This window comes from Diadema setosum, chromosome 19 (assembly GCF_964275005.1).
Source record: "Diadema setosum chromosome 19, eeDiaSeto1, whole genome shotgun sequence".
NCBI lineage: Eukaryota > Metazoa > Echinodermata > Echinoidea > Diadematoida > Diadematidae > Diadema > Diadema setosum.
The window spans coordinates 9,055,091-9,075,432 of record NC_092703.1 but is presented as its reverse complement, the minus strand read 5'-3'; positions in this window follow the sequence as shown (position 1 = coordinate 9,075,432).

The following is a 20,342-nucleotide window of genomic DNA, read 5'->3' as shown; positions in this document are numbered from 1 at the left end:
CGGAAATGTCGCTATGGTAACTGATATGCTCCCCCCTTTATCGCATCACTTTCCAAGTAAGTCTTTAGCACATCCTACCAGTATGAGACAGTAATCACCACCTGGTAATTATATACAACAACCTTCATGACAGCACTTTGAGCCACCTTCAAAACACGGTCCTTCAGGTAGAAATTGATACCAACACTTATGATCTCCTCATCGATGGTGCAGCGTTGTCCATTCAAATCCTTTTTGAGATTCAGAAAAGGGGTGGAAATGCGACGCTACTGTCGTTACAGGTCTGGTGAATTATGATGGGTGTGGAAGAACATATAAGCCATCGCTACCACTGATGAACGCACTGGACCATTGTCCTGGCGAAAGAAGAACCATTATTTTTGTGATCATTCTTCGCCTCTTTTACAGATTTTTTTTTTTTTTTTCACGGAGGTTGTTCAGTTGGTAAATGAATCTTCCTTTTGGGGGAATAGTCTACCATGTTGTGACCAAGAAATTGGTGGGTAGAGTTCAGATATGTGGAAGATTTAATGGACCAAAGTTGGTCTTCATAATATACATGTTAGTAAAGTAAAGTTATCATCAAATAGATAAAATCACTTCTTTTCAATGATACTGCACTCGATGAATAACAAGAAAATACTCTTGAAGATATCAAAATTACTACTATTACATCTTATTTCTCTGTGATTCATAGCAGCTTCAGTTTCAAATATTTAGAGTTGATTAAGCTGGATGTTTCGGTTTTTGCATTTAAACTCTTCATAATTTATGTATTTGTATGTACATTGGTCTGTACACAGGTCAAGTGAATTAACGGGCTATTGCACCCTTCCGAATGTTTCAGAACCAGCCCTTTTTCTTTTTGTATTTGTGCTGTACCCTGCACGTTGTTATATAGTTTTGCCAACTATAGGAGCTTTGGGAGGTTTTTGTACAAACTCATGCAATTCATAGATTTGCGATCTGATACTGCGTCAGAGCTGTAGGTCACTACTGTGGCGCCGTGTAGTCGCGACTGAGAAATCGCGATAACCAGCTAGAAGGATTGGGGATTTCACCCAGCCGTCTGCGGAAGATGCAACCGAGGACGAGCCTGAAATGAGGATGCTTCCAGCCGTAGATCACAGGGTTGACACAGCTATTGAGCGCGACAAGTTCTATGCACACAGAGGTGACGATAAGCAGTGTTGCGAAGTCTTCGGCCTTCTTGACGTCCCCATGGCGGACGACGACGGCCAGACCCAGCGCCATGGCTGGACCGACGCACAAAATGTAATAGAAGCATATCAAACACAGCAGGGTTTTGGTTATTCTTATCTCCATGTTTCTCTGTCGGCGCATCTGACTGTTACTAGAGGAGCTTTCAAGTGAGAGGGTGTTCTGTTTAACATGTCTGAAGATCTTGCAGTAGCTAAATAGGATGACAAGAAAGGTTATTGCAGCAGAAATGGCGCTGAAGAGTGACGATGCGTTTCCCTTGGGATGATCAAAGGTGTAGACACAGCGTTGTGTGGGCATGTCGTATCTGATCACATGGCCGGGTCCTGACACTTGAGGAATAACAATGGTGATGGTGGGGAAAAGCCAGCAGAAGACAAGTATACACCCGATAATCCTCCTGGAAAAGATACGGGAGTACGTCTCTTTCGTCTTGGTGATGAGTACGTAGCGGTTGAGAGCAACCACCGTGATGGTGAGCCCCATGCAGGAAGTCAAGTTGTAGTAAAGTAGGTGCAACATCAGGCAAGTTTCATCGGAGCGTAACCAGTTTTTTCCGTCCAAATACACAGCAGCATCGAATAGTAAGAGGACGCAGATTACTGTTTGGGAGATGCCGAGATTGATGAGGAAGATGTTTGTCCCCGTCTGAAGCTTCTTCGACATCGCAAACGCGAGAAAGATCACCAGGTTCTCGATGATTCCGACTACTGTCGTAATGATTGCGAAGCAACTCACAATGACTGTGGACCTGTGAAGGTAGCTAACGCTTGATACATTCTCGAATATGACGTCATCCATCCTCACTGACTCGAAGAAACCTATAGGGGCATGACAATGTGATGCAGTATTACGCATTAAGGCCTAATCTAAATCTGCCACGACAGATTTTTATCAGTTGTCTACCTGTGTAACATCAGATCACAACTGATAGTTTTATATTTTAACAAAAACGTCGGAAAAGAACTATAGCTTAAAGGTTCGAATCCTACTGGTTCTTTTTTCCGGCATGTTTATTAAAATAAAGATCTACAGTTGCGATCTTACAAATACATAGTTGTACAGATGGAGACAACTGATGAAAGTCTTTCATCATGTACAAAAGGGGAACCACTTTAAAAATCTTCCATAGCATATTTCACCCCCAGCTTTTATTAGTGATTTCTTGCTTTCAAAATCAAGAATCAAAAGCGTCACATTAATGTCACATAATTTTTTTTTTTCATTCTAGCGTACAGATCCTACCTTTCAACCATTTTCGCAATTTCGCAAATTCCTAATAAGCAAACAAGCTCGCAAACATTACAAAGCACACTCTGATGAGGACCATTCGTAATTAAAACAGCGAACCAAATTAGTTGCTGACATTTCAAACTGGCAACTGACGTAATGTTATATAATCAGAAGAAAGATACCTCATTTTTTTTTGTCTTTTTAGAAAGTCCTACTTTTTTTTAGTGTATAGGAGAATTTATTGTTCTGCCTATCATCTGGGATTAAATGATTTAATGACTCGAATTCTAATGATGGATTAAAAACAAGTCAGTTTATTGGGCATGCACAAGAAAAAACAAAAATAAACGAATATGAAAGATATGTTTCAATGTTGCGCTTACCAAAATAGATCGTACCGTATCCCGATTTCAGTGTTCAGATCCCGTTGAAGAACGTCTGGTCTTCACTCGAGTGTTTGTTTATGATGGATTTGGTAGATGGATTTGGTAGATAATATATCATGTCGATATTATGAGCCACAGAGTAAAGCCAGTTTCAGTTTTATTTATCCTAATTACAGTTTTGCATATGCACGCACGCATGCCTGTCTGGCACTTGAAACTCTTCGATCCTTTTGAATAGTTGACAGAAGTGAAGTCCCTCACTAATGCTCTCAGCCAGCTGTACTGTCGCATTTTTTCATTCGGAAACATACGTCACAGAGATATTGGGTGTTTTTTCTTGTCATTGTTTTGGTCGTTATTAAATATAAAGAAAATTCAACATGCTTTCATTTTTCTAAAGAAATGAAGGAGCACTTTAACCGCTTTCAGAAAGCATAGGGAATTATTACTACACTTAACATTATGTCAGTATCAAGTTGATAGAATGTGTAATTTTTATGAAAAATGTTGTTGAAATCTCTTTATGTATTCTTTATATCATTGTCCACACATGACATAATGAACTCTAGTAGTCTCTTGATCCAGTGGTTCCAACACCAAAACTGTAAATATTCATAACATCGATTGTCCGATTTTTCCTCAAACTTTCACTACTAGTAATGTGTTCTACTTATGTTGGCAGTGCTTTCACTCAATCCTCAATGCTCTTTGGGTTTTGGTTTCCTTTAACAATCTTCTCCACAATGCGGATCCACACAATGAAAACATTGGCTTTCCCACGTTCATTCACGCGTGGGAACATGGTACACATTGCTATAGCTGTATGACATAACGTATTCATATAAATTATAACTAAGTTTTGAACGGCCTGAAGAGTGTATAACGGTCTTTCAATATAGCAACAGTTACTTTCTCATATTCAGAGCGTATCAAAAAAAAAGTAATCCAAGTTTGGAGGGCTACAATTTCTTAATTGTCAGCTATGAAGAGCACAATGTTGGTTGTGAGGAAAGGGGAACTCTTCCTCTTTCCATTGATACCTAGTTATGTCGACAATTGTCATGCATGACTGAGCACATGAACTTCAAAGACAACAATGACAAACTGCACTTTTTCCAAGTTTGCGTGTTATTGCGAAGGAACAATGCATGTCTCACTGCATGGATGAGATCTGTTAATGAAAGTTGCCAAATAGGCCAGCCTGTACGAATGCAGGTTTGTGTTTAGGATTTGTGTTTAGGGTTTGTGTTTAGGTTTTCTCCTAACATTTTATGGTCCATAACCTTTAACATGGCCTTTCGTCCGATAACTTGGTCGTTACTACAGACGCCAACCCACACAGTCCATTTTTCTCTGTTCATATTCAACATATAGCTCCCAGTGACAAACCATGTCTTGAATATGAAGACAGTAAAATGGATAATGGTTATGCCCTAATGGGAAGGACCAAGTTATCGACAACACGGCCATGTTGAAGATTATGAACCATAAAACGTTAGAAGAAACCCTAAAACACGAATCTGCAGTCGTGCAGGCTGGCCTGATGATTTGACTACTTTCATTGACAGATTTCATCCATGCAGTGAGACATGCATTGTTCCTTCGCAATAACATGCAAACTTGGAAAAAGTGCAATTTGTCATTGTTGTCTTTAAAGTTCATGTGCTCAGTCATGCATTACAATAATTGTCAACATAACTAGGTATCAATGGAAAGAGGAAGAGTTCCCCTTCCCTCACAACTAACATTGTGCTCTTCATAGCTGACAATTAAGAAATGGTAGCCCTCCAAAGTTGGATTACTTTTTTTTTTTGATACGCTCTGTATTGTTCTTTTGTATGCAGGCAGCAATGTAATTTTTAGATAAATAGAATGCACTCTCTTGACTGTTCGCTCAACACACAATATACGATCTGGTTCGGTTTTGATCACACTGAAGTCCCACTTCATATTCAAGTCAACCACCTTCACATTCATCAAACCGCAGTTGCAGTTGTTTAACCAGCTCAGAGCCATTGAGCATGAATGAATAAAGCCTGCTTCCGGCAGTCCTCAGCCATGTCGCACCAGCTTGTACCAACAAGATGAGACATAATATTACATCATGCATTGTGGAAAAAGCTGCATGTCAGTGGCGGATCCAGGGGGGACCGCACCGGTCGCCCCCCTTTATTCTTTGTAAAAACAAAAGAAATAAAAAGGAAAAGATGGGGAGGGGTGAGTGCACCCCCATTGATTTTGTACTGATCCGCCCCTGTATACCATGACATACTCCTCGTCAATATGTCAGTGTTTTAACCATTTATTTGGGTCTTGGTTTTTGTTTTCCACAATATTATTGTACTTCGTATAAACTATGTCTGGGAAGTTTCAAACGAATCACCTACCTTTCAACCTTGATAATTATATGGGTCAGAGTTTTGAACGATGTACAATTGAGCCAAAACAACACCAAATTTAAAACGTAGGAATTACTCAAAATCGTTTATCTTACCTGGTAATTCAAGCTTTAATATGAATCCAGTTATACTAGGATCTTCCCAGAGGAACGCATTTTTATTCACCGCGAAAGTTAACCATGTCCAGAGCAGTGAATGTCCGTGAGGAAAATTACTGTCCATATATTTGAAAACCATTAACATAGATTTTTACGATCTGATTCAGTTCAGATTTGGAATGAAATATCTTAAGGAATATGTATATGTGTGGGCAGAATATTAAGTTTGTACTGTTAACCTGTATGTAATGGTAGACGACTGAAAATTTAACCAAATTCGTTATTTCTGTTGACATATCACTCTTTCGCTAAACCCTTTCTTCAATTTACGCACATTTCACAGAAACTCATTATGCTGACGTCTTATTTTACTGTTCCATACTTTAATCCTTACTCCGAAATGATTAGGTGTTTTTTTTACGATGTATCTGATCTAGGCAGTCTCTATAACTCAAACATACCATAATTTTTATCACGGGTGCGTATATAGCTCACGGACGTTCTGAACAAACAAGATATTGAACAATGCAGTTCTGCAGAGCTGGAAAAGCATTCTATTCACAACAAACAGCAATTTCATGCCAAGAATAAATTCCTCCGCAAAATCCTAATATGATCATTAGCCATTCTCAGTTTCAAAAGCTTGCTTCTTTTTTTCATGGTGAGGAATCAAAGAAAACGTCTTTTCCATCTCTCGCAGATGGACTTACGGACGTACGTGTATAATCTCAGAGACGTATTCCATCTGATGAAACATTACGTCTTATCGCTAATATGTTCCATCAGGTAAATCAGGTAACTCGACAATAAATTATTTCTAAATTTACACTTCAGGTTAAAGAATCAAGTGAAATGTCATGTCTTGTCAGTTAAGCATGCAAACGACAACCTCTGGAAATTGAAAAAGCTGTTTTCCACGCACAGGGCTTTTATTACCATCACGCAGATAAGTCGGATGATGATTTGACATTTTCTATCATAAGTCGAAGTGTCATAACTGAAGATCGCTCATTACTCAAGTCCGTGTGAAAAAGTAAGACATGAAACAAGATCACATTGAGAGTTCCCTGATTTCAAAAATTTAACGCTCTAAAGTAAACGCGATATCTATACAGCGCATGCACGTCCTTTACAACGAATACAGTTATCAAAAATTTTATCACGAAGTTAAAATTCACGTCCCAAAACTATTTTCTATAAGTCTATGATGCAAAATTTGCTTAGAACGAACACGGTCATCACGGTCATATAGCTAAATTTGGCAAACAGCTTTTGTATTGTGTTGGGAATAGAATAATGTTTTCTTCCAAGTAACAAGGTGAGCAATCATTCAAGATTTTAAACATCATAACTTGAAGATGGACTCTCTTTTAAGAATTGAAGGTTTCCCATTGTACAATATTCCATGCATATATGTTAAAGAATTGCTTAAATCCCTTCTGATGTGGACGCCAATGCACGTTGTAGGCCCACATCACTGACTGTCTCACTTCGCCCTGAATGTTTGATGTGTGTTTTGGAACATTACCAAGATATCAAGCCGCATGTACTCACCCGCAAAACCGGAGCACGTACTTGCGCCACCGAGACAAGTAAGTAGTGTTACCGCTGTACTCTTGAATTGGTCTGGCTTTGTCCGTCGGTGTTGCTGCTCATCCATTACACAAGACATCATCGTCTTATGAAGATTAAAAGACAGTTTCTTAACTAGTGTTGCTGAATTAATAGAGTAGGAATTCATCCTCATCACTGATTCACTGAAGCAGAAGCAAAGTAGTTTATCAAAAGAGTCATATCATTAACATGAACTCGGTGGTCGACATTAATGCACTGTCACTTCCGTCATTCAAAAATTCTAAATTGTCCGGGAAAATCAGCAGATGTTAGGGAATACGTCTTATTGCATTTCTTCAAACTTATTATCATCATTATTACTGATATTCTCTTCCCTTTGCAAAAGATTCAAGACGGACTTGAGATAAGAGATTAAACATGAAACACTTCCTGTGGATTAAAGTGGCAGAAAATAACCTATAATAGTCGATTTATTTAGATGGATTGTCTTGTGAATCTTCATCGATTACACAGTCAGTGTTCGTCAGTTTCATATTCAGTGTCATGTTTATACAAGAAAGACATCAAACTGTATAACTGAGCAGAGTTTAATTCCAAAGCGGTTCTTCTACACTTCGGAGGTAGTGGGGACGTTATACCATGAAGCACTTTGCTCTCCTAGCACGCGCTATCTCGAGGTGGAACAAAGTTACTTATGCATCCCCAAGTATACATCCTGTTGGATTTATATCAACACAGGTAAGGGTAACATGTATTCAAACACCAGATACCTTCTGTAGATGAAGAAAATTTTAACCTGAAGGGGTATTAAGAAGCCTCTTTCTATGATTACTCATTGTTGTAGGTGAAAGTTCACTTCCGCTTTCAACCTCCATATGATTTACCATTTTGCGTCAGTGTGGCTGATGTCTTTATTTACCAGGCACATTCTGACATTTTGAACATTCGCCAATTTTGCAAAACATAACATTTATGTTACGCACTACGCATAGCAGTGGCACGGTTGTTGGCTTGCATATTTCCGGAAATTCAGACTCTGCATTGATCATTAATTTGTAAATTCAAGAATACGAGTCTCTGCTGGTACAAGAGAGTTCATTGTAACCGTTATAAGGAATTGGCAGAAACTGAATGTCTTCTAACACCAGTGACTACCATTTTGATTCAGCATTTGGTCAAAGTTTCAAGTTAAGGAACGTTGTCCTAGAGTAGTCAACATTCAAGGCAGTCCCAGCACAGGTTTATTTGTATTTCTTCAATTCTTTTAATATTTTTGCGGTCAGTCTAACCAGCGTAGAGGGTCCGTTGTGGAAGCCTCATAACCTGTCTAATGTCTCTCTTGAAAGTATTTGCCATCGTGCTTTAAAAGAAACAGAATTATCATGTGAAAGATACGAGAATGATACAAAATGCGGTAAGGTTATGAAGAATGATTCCTTAAAGTTAGGTTCCCGTATAAGCCCATCGGAAACAGCGTTCCTAAAGATGGAAAATTAGACTTATTTCTTTCGTTCTCTTAATGGCGGTCAAAGTTCATATCCGATCAACCTGCGACATTAGGTTTCACAGAGAAGATGTGACAACCTCATTACCGTTGTGGGCGTGAACAGAAATTTGATTGGCAGTGTCAGTTAGAATAAGCAGTCACGAATATATGCGCAGGAGAAACATTGGTCCATGCCAACTACTATTAAGTAGCGACTTTTGTCATTATCTTTCCCAATGACTTTTGTTTGCTGTTTTATGCAGTCAATGAATATTTTTTTTTGTTCCTCATTTATCTTGTCCCTTTTTCATTTCTTTTTTAAGGTTCGCTGCCTGTTTGAAGGCTAAATGGCGGTCTCCTGCATTCAATTATCTCTGTTATTTACTGAAAAATACTGTATATTTTATTCTATGTTTCTGTGTGTGTATACTGCTTAATGCAATTACTTATGTGTACCTATTTGTGTAATGTTATCAATTTATTTCACTGCACTTGTTATTCTTTGTCTTTGTGCTTTTGAAATTTGTATTCAATTTGTATCTGATTGAATGCGGAAATAAATCAAATCAAACCAAAAAATAAGATAAAGGATATTGTGAATATATCCTCGTATGCACCCATAATCGTTAAGAAGATATCAAGTTCTTCCTAACATTTTCACGTTACAACAACGTTTGTCAACAAGGAGTTGAATGTCACCTGCAGATATATGATTTGCGAAGATGGAATACTAACCTGTCTTTGCATATCCAATCAGGCCACCATCACTCCAAGCCTATTCGATATTCAGTCTGCTGCGTTTTCCCTCTATGAATATTCCTTTTACTTGACGTCGATAAGTCATCGTTGATAATAGATTTGCAAGTTCTGTTCAGATTGTATATTCTCTTGTCAGTAATGTCGAAAAATAATTATCAATGATGTTATTTTGTATTAAAATGAAAAATAAAAATGCAGAAATAAAAATCAACAAACCATCCAACAAATCAACCAACCAACCAAACAAACAATACAGACATAACGGCTTACGAGAAGTAGTAGCATTGATAATGAAATTGACAATAATATAATCATTATGTAAGATTTCGAGATTTGTAACAGTGCTCTTTATGAAAATGTCTATATGCTAAAAACAGGAACATAAAGGTATTTTTAAAGGATTCTAGAGCAGATACATTGCAGATTTTGATATGTAACTTGTACCAAATCTTTGTTCCAAGGGCAAAGAAGGCTTGGTCACAATATTGGGATTGAAAGATAGTTGTAGGTTAGTAATTGAAGCTGAGAAAAGTCATCTTGTGGCTGCAAAGATATTGCTGATAAAGAGAGAGAGAGAGAGAGAGAGAGAGAGAGGATTGGAAGCGTGAATGATAATTCTACTGTTAAATATCTATTACAGAAGAGAGGGAGACTCGTTAAGTGCATGTGCTGATTTTGTTGATTGTTGTATCCAGCCAGAGATAGGAGTTAGTACTGTAGTCATGCGACGTTGACAAAGACTTAAGGGACAGCCAAAGCTGATTGGTGTTTTCTTATCTAGATTGTGACGTCGGAGACTTCTGAGGTTGCCAAACCACGCCCACTCTCGTCCTGCCGACTGCATTTCTTTTCCTGGTTTCTGACCTGACAAAATTTCTTTTGATACCCTTTATCCTAAAGAAGACGAATTGTCAGTCCATTATACGGATGTATTTTCAGTAGTATCTTCCAATGCGCTGGGCAGTGACACTATTACGAGGGTACAGTTTGATTTCATACATCTTCCTCGTACACTTTATTGCAGAAGGTGTTTATTAGTCATTTTTGTTCTCATTTCCACCTTCTCCCTACATCTACACGAGCCCATTGAACGTGATGGTTGTACTATATCTTGGACGATAACACTGCTAGCGGTGGTGAACCCTTCTGTGATTTGGACGCCATTCAAGTACCAGGTCGGGACATCCGAGCCAGATACGTCATTTCCAGTACACACCGCAGTGACTTCACTGCCAGCCCGGAGTGGCGAGGGTACCTCGAGGTTCATCGTTATTCCAACTGCAAAGGGGGTATAGGAAGATCGGTTGACAGATTCCAATAAAAATGGACATGACAAAATGAGGAAAATGGCTTTTATGCGTAATGCCTACCTACAAATGATTTTTATTATTCAAATCCACGAATATTGACAAAATGAGGAAAAACGCCTTCTTTACCTACCTAAATGCATCCCTTATTCAAATTCACAAATATTGCTCTGGGCAAACTTTCAGATAAAGGTCATCACCATCAAGTTTTTCTCCCTCGTATTATATAATGATATCAATGTGGAATCAGCAAAACAGTTGGCAGAATATAATGCACATCTAATAATGTTCATACCACACTGAAACAGCAAGGCGTATTCACGAGTTTGAATATCTCTATTATATGCCCGTGCATGAATTTCAGCTAAATGTTATAATGATCTATTTGTAACAAAAATTTTGTTACAAATAGCTCATTTAATTCTCCCCACCCTGCTAAGTCAGACTTTGTGGGTGTCCGCAGAAACAGAAACGGAAACATGTATACCTAAACGACAGAAAGTGGATAATAATGAAGTAAAAATGAACCAAATCTTGAACAATCCTCTGCTTACCACCGAGTTGAACGTGTATGAAAAGAAGCCCTATCTGGACCAACACTCGTTTGTCAATCATTGCGAGTGGATTCCTGTATGATATAAAATCCTGGAGGATAAAAAGGAAAATCAATCAATCAATGACATCACGAATATAACATATTATAAAGCGAAGCAATAAAATACCTGTCATACACAAAATCTTTATGTTTGCTTGCCGTGATTTTACGAGGAGTTGAAATGCATGATACGGATCTCAATAATTCCTAGAACAATGAAAATCTGCATTGATTCATTAATATCTTCACTTTTACCCTCAAGTATTTCTCTGAAAAAAAGGAGAAAAGCTGGAAATCGGTGAAAAAAAAGTTGTAAGCCGGTGAAAAGTTGTAAGATAATCAATCTCAAGACCTAAACTCGTCTCCCATTGAGCTCGTATCCATGTCTAGTTTGGTACCATGCATTCAAAATGTCCTTTTATAATCGAGTCAGGAGGGTATGTATGTCCAATTATGAAAGGAACAAATCGCATGATGAAGTCCGTAAGATTCATCCGCGTGGAACACAGTGAGTCATTCCGTTTCCTGCTTCACAAGATGACACGTATGTTTATTTATTTGTGGGTTTTTTTTTCTATATGGTGCATGATTCTTACGTTTTATTTCAGATGGATTCTCATTTTACGGCCACTTCATCTTTTATGGTGAAGGCTTCCAGATTTGGATTTCACGTCGTTGCCTGTGTCATGCCCATAATAATTAATATCATTTTATGTGGACAACTCACAAGAAAGCATTGTAAAGTGTAGTTTGAATAATTATATCGATAAACAATTTAGTGTCTGCAAATTTGATAAATTTCTTTTGCAATAAGAAAATGATTTTAGTTTGAAGAGTCTATAAAGTAGTAAGATAAAAAAAAATAAATCAGGCGATTTCGCAACTGTGGCATGATCACAGCGTTGCCACTATCTTGATTTTTTTTTTAAAACTACAAATTACTTCTATACAATAATAGAGGGTTCAAAACCGTGCAAAATAATCAGTTATTTACACTGATGTATAATAGAACGAAAAACCAACATTTATTACGATCTAAAGTCCTTTACCACCTCTCCCTGTCCATCGACATAATGCGTTATACCATATCATGTCTCACGCCTTTTGTTTTCACTGCTCGTCATATTACCGGTTTTTATTGACTTTTGTCTTCATCAAACTCCTTGACGTGAATAATCTAACTGGTATACTTCCTCACACTCGTGTACATAATTTGCACGCCTATAATGTGGGTGTAGCGGAGCACTGATGAGTATCTGTGAAAGTCGATCTCTGTATCTTAATACACGTCTATAGTGTCTGGCTCTGTATCTGGTTCCATTTGCTTTTAATGGAGGATGTACATTGACATTTTTCACGTCAAGGAATTTGATGATGACTAAAGTCAACAAAAACTAGTGATATGACGAGCAGTGAAAACAATAGCCGTGAGACATGAGATGGTACAACGATAAAGCATGATGTCAATAGACAGGAAGAGCTAGTAAACTGAGATCCTAATGAATGTTGGTTTATTTCAAGTTTTTCTTTCCAACATACATCAGTGCAACTAATTAATTCTTTGATATCAAATATTTCTGTTTAATATTTCTAAGATTTATAACATTTGTTTTATGTAAGTATTGTGTGGGGCAAATTATTTTTATAGGGCCCCATTTTTTCTCTCATCCTTTTTTCTTTAAAACAGGAACAACGACAATATTTTTGCACGGTTTTGAACCCTCTACTAATCTTAAGAAGTAGGCCTGTTTTGTAGTTAAAAGAAGCAAGACAATGGCAAAGCTGTGATTATGCCACAATTGCATTTTTTTTTAATCTCCTCAATATACAGCCGACAAACTAAAATCATTTTTTTTTTATTGCAAGGAAATTTATCAAACTTGCAGAAATTAAATGATTTATCAATATATTTCAACTACACTTTTCAACGCTTGATAGTAAGTTGTCCACACCAAATATGAGTGTGATAGAAGCAACGACTAATCCAAATCTGAAAGCTGTCACTATAACGATTGTAAGATGAAGTGGTCATCAAATAAAAAGCCAGCTGAGATAAAATGTAAGAATCATGAGCCATAAAAAACAAACAAACATACGTGTCATCTTGTGAAGCAGGAAACGAACTGACTCATTAATTTTCACGCGGATGAATCTTGTGGATTTCATCATGCGATTTGTCCCTTTCATCATGCACGTGCCCTCCCCTGACTAGATAAAAACGGACATTTTGAATGCATGGTACCGAACTACACTTGATACGAGCTCCGTGGTAAACGAGGGAGATGAGTTTATGTCTGGAGATTGGCGAGCTAACAACTTTTCACCGGCTTACAGTTTCTCTCCTTTTTGTTTTCCTTCAGAGAGATACTTGAGGGTAAATATGAATGTATTAACGAATCAATGCAGACTTTATTGTTCCAGGAATTATTGAGATCCATATTGTGCATTTCTACTCCTCATAAATTCAGGGAAACCAAACATAACGATTTTGTGTATGACGGCTCTTTTATTGCTTCGCTTACGATATATTCGTGATGTCATTGATTGATTGATTTTTCCCCTTTTTATCCTCCAGGATTTCTATATCATACAGGAATCCACTCGCTATGATTGACAAACGAGTGCTGGTCCAGATCGGACTGCTTTTCATAAACGTTCCCCTCTGTGGTAAGCATAAATTTTTCAAGAGTTGGTTCATTTCTTCTTAATTACTGCTCACTTTCTGTTGTTTTTATATACGTGTTTCTGTTTCTGTTCTGTGGACAGCCACAAAGCCTGACTCAGCATGGCTTGGAAAGTTTTGTTGCAAAGTGATGATTGTAACCTTTTACATAGCCGAAATTGAAGCGCTGGCTAATGAATACATCTTACACCAGTTCCGTGGATGTGAACTACAAGTAAATCGTATTCTGTGAACTGTTCTGTTGATTCCATCCCAATATCCTTTTAATACAGGTACTAGGAAAAAAAACACACGTGATACTGATGACGTTATCTTAATCATGTTAATGTTTGCCCTGAGCAATGATTAAGAATTTGAATAAGGGAAGCATTTAGGTAGGCATAGAGGACAGTTTTTCTCATTTTGTTAATATTTGTGAATTTGAATAATTGTAGCATTTAGGTAGGCATTGACAAAGAAGACATTTTCCTCATTTTGTCATATTCGTTTTTATTGGGACCGGTCTTCCTATACTCCCTTTGCAGTTGGGATAACGATGAACCTCGAGGTACCCTTGCCACTCCGGGCTGGCAGTGAAGTCACTACGGTGTGTACCGGAAGTGACGTCTCCGGTGCGCGTGTACCGACCTGGTACTTGAATGGCGTCCAAATCACAGAAGGCTTCACCACCGCTAGCAGTGTTAACGTCCAAGATATAGTACAACCATCACGTTGTAGATAGGACGATGACTTTACAGGGGATGGCATTCCAATCGTTAATTTTGAGGACATTTAAGAAGGCATGCAAACCAACACAGTAGTGCAATTTATGTATGCAAGAATTCAGCAGCAGGTTGAAAACCACGACTTTTGTATAGCAGTTTTACCGCCATTTTCTGCTCCCCGCTACGTCGAGATCATTGTGTCGGCGTGCATGGTGCCAACACTGAATAATTTCGCAATAGTTCAGTTAGATTGTAACGTTTCAAGACATGAAAACAAAGTACACATACTTAAAGCTAATACACACACAGACACACAGACACACACATATAATTACATGTATATATATATATATATATATATATATATATATGTATATATATAATTGTATATATATATATGTACATATATATATATATATAATTTTCATCACAAAAACGTCTAGGAGCCATTTTTGAGCATTTTAAAGTAAGTCCATCAGAGCAAAATAAAACATTTCCAGTGATATCTCACTTGCAACATAACAAGGAGTATTATCGAAATTATGAAGTCATAATCAAGAATATACCATATTTTCTTATCATCTATTTTGGGTTTTTTTATCAAATTTGATATTTGAATATCTCGAGCAAGAATGGAGTCAGGTCATTTTGAGAAAAAAGTCTTCATAGAATTGTATTCATTTTGTTTGTCTTTCCTCTGCTCAGAAGCTCAAATGATGGTCAACTCACCTTCATTGCGCAGACACGTGACAGAGATGAAGATGACATGGCGTATTCGCAAAGAGCACCTGCTAGTGTTTGCTATCAGTCTACAGTTATCAATTCGTATATCATACAGTAAAGAGCAGAAGGAAAAAAAAAGCATACAACAGTTCCTGAAAAAAAAAAAAGATGCTGGTTGTGAAAGCTACATTGAATGTGCGTTTGTGGCTGTTTGAAAATAACGGTGATACGTGGGCATTTTCCGAAATACAGTGAAGAATGACATGAAACTTCTCTCTTTCTTTCACTTACTCGGATATAACTGTGGCAGTAAATTGTTCTGATATAAATAGAAACCAAATTTGCCATGTGATAATGGAAATATACAAGACGCAAGCAGAAAACCCTCCAGTTGTTGAACCTAACTTGAATAAGATTGAACCTGGAAACTTAGACGGAAGTCACCCTTCACCTAGTGCGACACCCTCGATGATTTCGCGCACATTTGTTCCACATATAGTTCGTTTATTCCACTCTAACATGATTTCTATGGAAGGGCAAATACTTAATCTACTCACACGCAAGCACAGGAGGCGAAGATTTTACAGATTTTGAACAAAATCGAGTGTAAGATATGTCTGTCAAGCATCAGAGCCGAGATGAGTGAAAAGGAAGAAACTTTACAGACTCTCAGCGGACGCTCTAAGCCATGTATAGGGAGGAGATGAAAATGAGATCAAAAATGACTACTTAACACTTCTGCAATAAAGCTTAAAAGGAAAATGTATGGAATCAAACTGTACCCTTGTTATAGTGTTATTGCTCAGGGATTGGAAGATACCTCTAAAAACACAGTAATATAATGGATTGACATTTCGTCTTATTTCGGATAAAGGGTATCAAAAGAAATTCTGTCGGGTCAGAAACCATGCAAAGAAATGCAGTCGGCAGCACGAGAGTGGGCGTGGTTTGGCAACGTCAGAAGTCTCCGATGTCACACTTAGATAAGAAACCACCAATCAGCTTTGGCTCTCGCTCGAGTCTTTCCAATGTCATATGACTACAGTACAAATGCATTAAACTCCTTTGTCTGGCAGCATATACGACAAGCGATCAAACAAAAGCAGCGCATGCTCTTAACAAGTCTCTCTCTCTCTCTCTCTCTTCTGTACTTAATATCTAACAACAAAATCATACAGGCTAATTCTTTTTTAAGCCACGCGTCCTCAATCGCATCAAGCTTTATATACTAGGTGTTACAAAAAACATTTCCCACTTTTGATCTTTATTAGTTCGAAAACTTTACATCAGATAACACTGTCATTTATATGAGTAATAGCTGAATAGTGTACAATTTAGTTGGAGGGGATTTGAATATCGGTATTCATTATATCATAAGTATCTTAAGAAGCGTAGTGTCATTAATGAACAGAAATTTAAACAATATCGGAATATGGTAAACAAGGAAATACGTATGAGCAAGCGTGAATATTATCAAAAATTATCGGAAATTTAACAGTGTGCGTGGGAACTTAAAGAAAACGTGTTCTATCATTAATGTTGTTATGAATAGACAAAGACAGAGTAATTGTATAGATTCATTACAAATTAATGGTGATCTTATTGATTATAAAGAGTCTGTCGCACAACATTTTAATGAATATTTTTGCACCATAGGTAGGAATATTATTTCTAATGTACATGATTCATTTACATCTATTTATACTTACCTGCACAAAACTTCAGCCAATCCATGTTTTTTTTTTTTAAGCCTATTACAACTGCTGAAATATTAACCATTGTAAGTGATCTGAAAGTAATCAAAAGTCCTGGTGATGATGATATTCATGTCAATGTATTAAAGAAATCAATTAGTTTTGTTATGGAACCTTTATGTGCAATATTTAATTCATCTTCGGAAAATGGTATATTCCCTCGACAGCTTAAAGTTGCAAAGGTAATTCCAGTTTTTAAAAGGGGGGATAAACACCAGGTTCAATGTAATAGACCTATATCGCTGTTGTCAATTTTCACCAAATTGTTTGATAAATTAGTTTATGCTAGATTGATATCTTTCATTGATAACAATGGTATTTTATTTCATCAGCAGTTTGGATTTCGACATGGTTATTCCATATATATGTATATATATATATATATATATATATATATATATATATGGCATTACTCAAATCAATGGAAAAATATCAATAATAACATATGTTTACACTTTTACCAATATAAGTTTTCAAAGACTACAATTAGATATATTGGAGCTAAGTGCTGGAATGGGTTACCTGCTATTATCAAAGAATGTCCTACACTCTCATCATTTAAACGTAAATATAAAATGTTTTTAATCCAAAGTGCAGCTGAATAATTCTTGGGATATTTGCCTTTTTTGTTTTCTTTTGTTATCTTTTGTGCGTATTTTTCCTTTCTTACTTGCAATTTTGTGTATAATTTCTAATGGTATAGATTTACTCTTAAAATGTATATTTTAACTGCAACTTATAGCATCTTCTTAGTAAGGGAATCGGCCTTGAAATGTCGTTATGGTCTTTTTTTTTATTTCCTCACATGCTATGTATATCTTTTGCATGATTCCTTTTGTTTCCTATGTAAACGTAAAGTGCAATATGTTATGTCCGTGTATATGTGTGTTTTTATGCTTTTTAGCATGTGGAATAAATGAAATGAAATTGAATTGAATTGAACAAAGACTAGCTGTTATAGTGGAATTTGTCATGAATATGTAATAGAGCATTCCAATTCTGGCCATTGTTCAGGACCATTGTCAAGGTGTTAACCACAGACCAATTGACCCCTGTGCAAAATCAAAATTTTGTACAGAGGGTTGAAAACAGAGCAAAATCTGAAACCTAACTTAGAAATAAATCTTTGCTTTAATGAAACTGTTTTATGCTATAATTTTTAAACTACCTTCAACAAAATTGTACACTATTCAGCTATTGCTCATATCAATATCAGTGTTATCTGATATATAGTTTTGAACTATTAAGGATCAAAATTGGGAAATAATTTTTGTAACACCTAATACTTCTACACAGACCACTCTCGAAACTTTACACAATTGTATCATGATTATGAATTTCATTATCAATGCTACCACTTCTCATTAGCCATTATGTCTACTTTTGTTTGTTTGTTTAGTTGGTAGGTTTTATTTTGGCATTTTTCAACATTTCAATACAAAATCACATAATTGATGATTATGTTTTCAACATTACTGACCACAGAATATATACAAACTAAGCAGAACTTGCAAATTCATTATCGGCGATGACTAATCGATGTCAAAGAAAGGCAATATTCCTAAAGGGAAAAGGCAGTATAGAACGCAATATTGTAAGCCTAGCTTATGATGGTGGCCTAAATGGATATGCGAAGACAGATTAGTACTTCAATTTTCGCGAAGCATATAATATCTGCTGATAATATTCAGCTCCTTGTTTACATTGGTTGTTATAACGTGAAAAAGAAGACTTCGATGAACTCTTAAAGAGGAAGTCTACCCCCTCCTAAAAAGACTTCAAAAGAAAGAGAAAAATATTTCCCTCAGAACAACACAAAAATGCCAAAAATCGGATAAGAAATAAAGAAAATATGACATGTTGAAATTTCACATTCTTCTTTTTTCTGAGAACATTACTTTACCAGTCCTATAAGCGAGTTGATAATGTCATAGATACCCTCACAATTTTTCACGTAGATTATGTTCCTTTATGAAATTATATAAATATTTTTTAGTTCATACAAGGGAAAGCATGTTTCTGTATCAAATATATCGCATCTTTTTGTTCCTTTTGTTCTTCTTTCTTTTGGGCGGTTTATAGGCAAGTTTTATACTTATACAGCTGAAATATGAGATATTATTGTCACTTCTGTAAATGAAATGAATAGAAGTTATGAGAGCATGACAGGTCTTGGACAACTTGCCGATTTGAATATTCATAAGACTGGTCAGAAAGTGTCTTCCGAAGAATTTTTACATTTTAGAATATGATAACTTCCTTATAAATTCCTATCCAATTCTGATCATTTTTGCACTGTTTTTTTTTTTCTCTTTCTTATGAGACTGATAACATTTCGGGGTGCATTTCTTCTTTAACGATTATGGGTACATTTATGATGATGACTTATTGTGTTCACAATATCCTTTAATATCTTCCCTCGTTTAGCCTTTAAACAGGTAGCGAACGTTAACTGTGTATGAAAAGGGGACAAGAAAAATAAGGGGGAAAAAAGTATATTAACTGCATAAAATAGCAAACAAGAGCCAACAAGAGAGCTAATGAGGGAAGTGGCTGCTTAGTTGGCACGGACCAATGTTCTCCTACGCATATACACGTGAGCGCTCATCCTAACTGACACTGCCAATCAAATTTCTGTTCACGCCCACAATGATAACGAGGTTTTCATATCTTCTCTGAGGAAGCCAATGTAGCAGGTTGATCGGATATGAACTTTGACCGCCATTAAGAGAACGAAAGAAAAAAAGGCAACTTTTCCTTCTTTAGGAACGCTTTCTCCGATGGGCTTAAACGGAAACCTGACTTTAAAGAATCATTCTTCATAGCCATACAGCATATTGTGTCATTCTCATATCATTTAGCATGGCAAATCTATTTCTTTTAAGGCACGGTAGCAAATACTCTGAAGAGAGACATTAGAAAGGTTATGAGGCTTCCACAACGGACCCTCTACATTTAGGAGTAGAAGGACCGCTTTGAAATTAAGTTCTACTCTGTTATACAGTTTGATGTAATTCTTCTATGAATATGACACTGAATATGAAGCTGACAAACACCGACTGTGGAATCTATGAAGATTCACAAGACAATTCATCGAAATAAATCGTCTGTTGTAGGTTATTTTCTGCCACTTTAATCCACAGGAAGTGTTTTGTGTTTAATTTTTTATTTCCAGTTCGTCTTCAATCTTTTGCAAAAGGAAGGGAGTACCAGTAGTACAGATGGTTAATAAGGTTGAAGAAAAGCAATAAGACATGTTCCCCAACACCGTCTGATTTTCCCGCACAATTTTAAATTTTTGAATGACGGAAGTGAACAGTGCATAAATTTCGAACACCGCAGGTCCATGTTTATAATTGGGATATGACTCTTCATTTAACCATTGTTGCTTCGGCTGCAGTGAATCAGTGATGATGATG